We start from the raw sequence: 6,000 nt of genomic DNA on the forward strand, positions 1-6,000 counted from the left end.
AGGCAGAGAGAACATCCCTTAATTTTCTTTTATAGAAAGGAGTCAGTTCTATTAAGATGCATTATTCAGGGCGGGGAGTGGTTTAACTCAAGCTGGTAAAAAGCTGCTCAGCTGGTTGCCTGTGGCGAGTCAGAAGTGCCTTCAAGCGATCAAGACATCTTATAAAAGCATTTTTTTTAAAAAAAAAAAATCTAGGCCAACTTAGATATATGCAGGCAGGCTAGCTAATTACTTTTGTGGCTGTACATACAAGAGCAATGATAGCCAGATGTAAGTGGGGGGTGGGTTGGATTGCTGAAAAATAGTAAGAGATTTACTGCCCTAGATTATATGAGAAGATGCATACAAGATCATAATCTTGTGATTTTTGTTATCCAGAGTAACTACCAACTACTCATTCCATGCACATTGTCATTAAGACATATTAGAATCTCCACTGTACCCACAAGTATGCTTTAAAAAGTAGGGTGGCAATCATGGTATTGAGCACCAAAGAGTGAGTCTAAGTTGCTAACAAATTCCCAAACAGTGTTAAGTATTTGAGTATAATATATGTTCAGTATACCACACTTCCTTAACACCAGCATAGAGTTCTCCAACTTGTGTTATTTATTCAGCAATAACACAGAGGAAATGGAATCCTTATCCAACCAGAAACTTCAGATAATGGTCAATCCTTTTTGCACACTGGAACTGGACTTGTAAGCAGCTGCCATATTAATGTGTGCATATGTGAATCAGGCCCAACTAAAACTTTAGTTGATTAATCTAATCTACTAATTTGATTAATTAAAGTCTGCAGTTTTGCTTTCCAGCTTATTTGGTAGTTTCTCTACCGAAAGCAAGTCCAAAGTAAATCCTACGAATGACTCTCAGCATAGCCCTGGAAGGGAAGTCATCTGTTGTCAGAACCAGTTACCCAGAAATCTTTGCTTCCGTCATGGCTGACATTGCACACATGCTGCCAGAAAGAATACGTAATTCTTCAGAAATCTCTGTTCTAAATCTGGTCACTGACCAACAGTGGGCAATTGCTCACAGGCCTGTGCCCCTGAGATGGTTGTAATGATATAGGAAAGTGATAAAACGAGGAATTGCTTGGCATGAATTCAACTCATATATACTGAGGTACCTGGGAGGTGAGGGAGCATTTACTGTCGGGCAGGCATTATGATTGAACTGGGGGCAATGTCTGTGAGCAAACTACCCAGAATGCTGTGCATGATACTGACCATATGACCCACAAGTGTCTGTTGTCAAATTGGCTGTAATGAATGGCCGTTTTTTTTCTTTCACACAACATCCACCTGCATGTTGCCAGCATCCAACTGTACTTTTACATTGTCAATACACCTAATATTGGAATGCATGGCTAAAAAAATGGAAGCAGTTACAAAGCATTGTCATGACTCCCTATCTGTTGAGTGCTCAGCTCCAGCAGAAGGGACACTCCTCACCACCACCAAACCTCAGAGTCCAAGATCCAGAAGTTTCTCAAACCCACAAGACCCCATGATCCAATTCCCTTCCCTAGAGTGTACAGGTATTCACTTCTGAACCCAAAGGATACATATATTACACGAAACATCTCTCATCAAACCAATGCCTGGCCACGACAGGCAGCCCCTCAAATCTAACCTTCTCCCCACTTCCTCCCCCCCCCCCCAGTGACGGGTCCTCATTCATCTGGCAGGATCCAGGCAGCCTTGCTGTTTCCATGGCAACATTGCCATGGAAACTGCAGAGACCATTCTCTCCTCCCCCTTATCACCATCCTTCCTTCAAAACCACACACCCCCCCCCTTTCCTGGGGCAATACCACCAGGAAGATTTAAAGAGCAGGGGGCTGGGAGCTAGCGCAGAAATGGCTGTTTAGCATAGCTCATCTTTTGCACCTTGTCCGTGGTATGTGTGTGTGTGTGTAATTAAAAGGCATAGCTAAACTCTGTGCATGTTACCATGCCTTCCTCAATTCCTTGGTCTCTGTTAGCAAGCTAGCTCTCTCCTCCTTTCTTTTAAAGCGCCTCATTCTATCATTTTACCGCATCATATCACCCTCTCCCTTCCTCATATACCCTCTCCTATCTAGCCTCAATCTCTCTTTCTCTCTCTCTCTTTACCCATCCTTCCTCACACGCACCCTTCCAAGCAGACTACCTGGAGTGCCCCCATGTACCTTCTGTTACAATCCCACCCCCACCGCCGACGATGAGATTTCACCACCACCAGACACCTGTGAGTGGGCACAGGCCTATCTAGACTCATTGTCTGCTTCCCTAGAACCTGGTGGGGAAGAGGCTGCCATTTCTGTGTGGGTTTTTCACCTCCTGTGTTCACACACACACAAACACACACCACTCTCCCTTTCATCCACACACATTAGCTACACCACATCCCTCAGTATGCAGGCTCAGAACCATATATACATTTCCACTTAGTTGTGAAGTGCTGCACCTAACCAGCACTTCACACATAAACAAGCCCCTTTCATGTGCATTGTACTTTCATGCATGCGTTTGCAATCCAACCCATATTCACACATACATATATTTGTTCTGTCACACACAGAGAGACTTATGAGCATATATGCCTGATACACACGTGTCCTTACTGGATCTCATGCGTATATAAAGCTAATCCTTACACAAACCAACAAGACACCCAGAAAAATGCATATTGACGCACAAAGGCACAGTCGTTATTTGCCCCACATGTGCACATCCTCATATGCGCATCACAAACTCGCACCCGACACCTGTTTTCTGCTGGATCTGTCCTCTGTCGATCCAGGCAGAAGTGCAGTGCGGCAGCCTGGGATGGGGTGCGGGGAGAGGATTGGTAAGAAAGGGAGCGTTGTGGTTAATTTGTGCTGGCTTTGCCAGCCGGTGAAATATCAGAAGAGTCAGCTTATATCATCTTCATTCAGTGTGCATGTAAGAGAGAGAGAGAGAGATGAAAGCAGGGCGAGAAAGAAGCAGGCGAGTGATTCTTGTGTATAAATGTGATAGGAATATACATAATCCCACTCAGACAGAAGCAATCAGAAGGGAAGCTGTACGCACGCACACACAGAGTAACGCACTCAGAAGCTGCCACACTCAAGAAGCAGAAGGAAGAAGTGTAATGCACAGTCTATGACTTGATACGCACATACACACAAAGGCACTGTCACATGCCCAGAGCTGCAGCAGTAAAGCGCAAGCACACACACACACACACACACACACACACACACCCCTTACAGAAGCACACAGTTTTCAGCATACAACAGCAGCACACAAAATCCTCCATGTCACACACATACACAGGCTCGGCTCGTAAACCAAAGAAGAGCTGCACCGAAAGAGTCCAAAGTGTGTGTGCGCTCATACACAAACTCAACTAAAGGGGCAGAAAACACTGTTCTCACAAGCCAGCAGCATCACAAAACACGCATGCTGCAACAACCCATATGCACAGCTAAACTCAGTTGCAAAGTGAGTGTTTCATCACACACACACACACAAACCTTTCTACCACACCACCCTGAGAGCAATGCCATTTTTCATCTGAATTCCAGCACAACCCATTCCACCTGATACTCAAAGCAGGGTGCACTTGCCTGGGGCAGAGAGGGTGGTGAACAAACTACAGAACACAACAGCTCTTTTACAGCATGGAATGCTTAACTCTCTCCCCACTACACCCCCCAAAAAACCCTATTGATAAATTTTAACAACAGATCTATTCGTATTTCACAGATGTGGTACATGCGGTAAAATTCTGAGCCCAAAATGTCTATTTTTAAAAACACACACACACATGCGCATAATCCTAAATCTTGGGGGGGGGGGAGCCTGAAAATCATAACTATATATAATATACATGCACATACTCTTTCAAAAGATGCTTCTTATTTTTTTGTCCATCATCACCTGGCACTTGCCAGCACCACCTTCTGGAGTCTCATTAGCTTCATCTGGAACACCCAGCCCAGGTAACTAAAATATACAGCTTGCCTCATAGCAAGTTGCATAAATCCACTGCTTACCTTGATCTGTTTTAAAAAATCCCATACAAAATACTTCCCTTGTTGATGCTGATTTTTTTTAAAAAATTGCTGCAAGACGTCAGTGGCAAAATCTTTTTTTTCTGTTTGTGAAGGGAGCACCTGAAAGTCCAGATGTTCTTCTCCACCTTCAGTAAGGAAATATTTAATTTTCCTTCATAGAAAAAAAACACACCCCACCTCAAAAAGTGGGTACTTTCTATTAAAAAATAGAATTCCACTCTGGGAAAGGAAACGCAATGGATGAATTAGATATGATGCTTGAGGAATTCCATTGGCTGGCTGGCAAGCAGGGAGCTGTTTTGATTGGCGGAGGAGATGAACTCGGTGGGTGACTACAGCCCCTCACCCAAACCTGTGCCCCTCCCTCCAAACTGCTTTCAAGTCCCAGAAGAGTGAAGAGGGTGAGTGGGAAGAGCTTTCATTAACAAAAAGAGCGAGCATCCAGCGCCAAGAAGGGGCAAAGAGAGTGGGATGCAGGAGCACGGGATTGGACTGGAAAGGCTGTCAATCAAAGACACTACTTCATCCACTTCTCTCTTTCTGACTCTCTCTCTCTCTCTTTTTGCTTTAGAAAAGGAGGGGCAAAGTTTGTGCAGTGCCTCCTAGTTGCTGTCCCGTTCAATACACTAGACTCCAGGGCGCTTTGCTCAAGAAACCTAGGAGTCCTCCTGGCTCACTGCCCTGCGCTTCCTAAAGTAACCCAGGAGTCGTAACTCTGCTCCAGTAGGAGGAAGAGACTAAGCTGCTCGTCATATTTTTGTACATGCATGAATTATAGAGGGAGGACAGCAGGGCTGTCTCCCTTTCCTTTTGTGATCCCCACCGCAAAGCTCCTGTTTTTAAGCAGGTACAAGAAGAGAGAGCAGGATGCATGGGCGTAGCCAGGATTTGGGGGGCAGGACTTTGTTAGGGGGGCAGAACCGATGTGATTGGTCAGTTAGTTAAGTATTTCTATTGTTTTACTTGAGTGGGGCAGCTGCCCGTGGCATGATATGGGAGAGCAAGGGCTGAGTTTTATCATAATGGTGGCGCTGTGGGTTAAACCACAGAGCCTAGGACTTGCTGATCAGAAGGTCGGCGGTTCAAATCCCCGCAACGGGGTGAGCTCCCGTTGCTCGGTCCCTGCTCCTGCCCACCTAGCAGTTCAAAAGCACGTCAAAGTGCAAGTAGATAAATAGGTACCGCTCCGGTGGGAAGGTAAACGGCGTTTCCGTGCGCTGCTCTGGTTCGGCAGAAGCGGCTTAGTCATGCTGGCCACATGACCCAGAAGCTGTCTGCGGACAAACGCCGGCTCCCTCGGCCCATAGAGCGAGATGAGCGCCGGAACCCCAGAGTTGGTCACGACTGGAACTAATGGTCAGGGGTACCTTTACATTTACCTTTACCTATGCCCCACTCTGTCCTGCTGTTCCTCGTTATCCTCAAACAGTTCTAGCTTTAAGAAGGACGCTGTGCTGGACCACACTGCTTGCCACAGGGTCGGGTATGGGCTCTTTGCACAGCTGCCTACTTGCTAATGCAAAGGTGGGCAGCCCTTTCCTCTGCAGATGTTGCAGAACCATATCCCTGAACATGCTGGCTGGGGACCATTGAATCACACCTTGAGAGCTATAGGCATGGGTGTCCGCAGAAATGTTTCCTGGGGTGGGGAGTAAAGCACAGAAAGGGGGAGCCGGCTAATTTCCCACAAAAAAAAAGAGAAAAATAGTGCCTGTACATTTTGTCTTATATCTCAGGTTCTCCAAATACTAAACAAAAAATATCTCTCGTCTTTACATGAAAGTGGGGGATCTGGAGATTATTTATTGAATTTGTATACAACCCTTCCTCCAAAGATCACGGGGCGGTTCACAACATAAACATACAAAATGAAAACACTAATGAGTAAAGAAACAGAAACTAAGCTAAACAAAGCCCTCCACTCTCCCACAGAAACATTTAAAAGGCCA

At 45.6% G+C, this 6,000-nt stretch overlaps 1 protein-coding gene across 1 annotated transcript in view; it reads right to left on the reverse strand.

Annotated features, from left to right (window-relative positions):
- Positions 1-4,348, reverse strand: part of SHISA7 (shisa family member 7) — a 33,495-nt gene extending 29,147 nt beyond the window's left edge. Inside the window, exon 1 of the mRNA XM_083707771.1 lies at positions 4,031-4,348. The gene's annotated coding sequence lies outside the window, so the exon portion shown is untranslated. The remainder of the gene's footprint in view (positions 1-4,030) is intronic.
- Between the last annotated feature and the right edge of the window lie 1,652 nt (positions 4,349-6,000).

This window comes from Podarcis gaigeae (genome assembly GCF_964106915.1).
Source record: "Podarcis gaigeae genome assembly, chromosome: 13".
Classification (NCBI taxonomy): Eukaryota; Metazoa; Chordata; class Lepidosauria; order Squamata; family Lacertidae; genus Podarcis; species Podarcis gaigeae.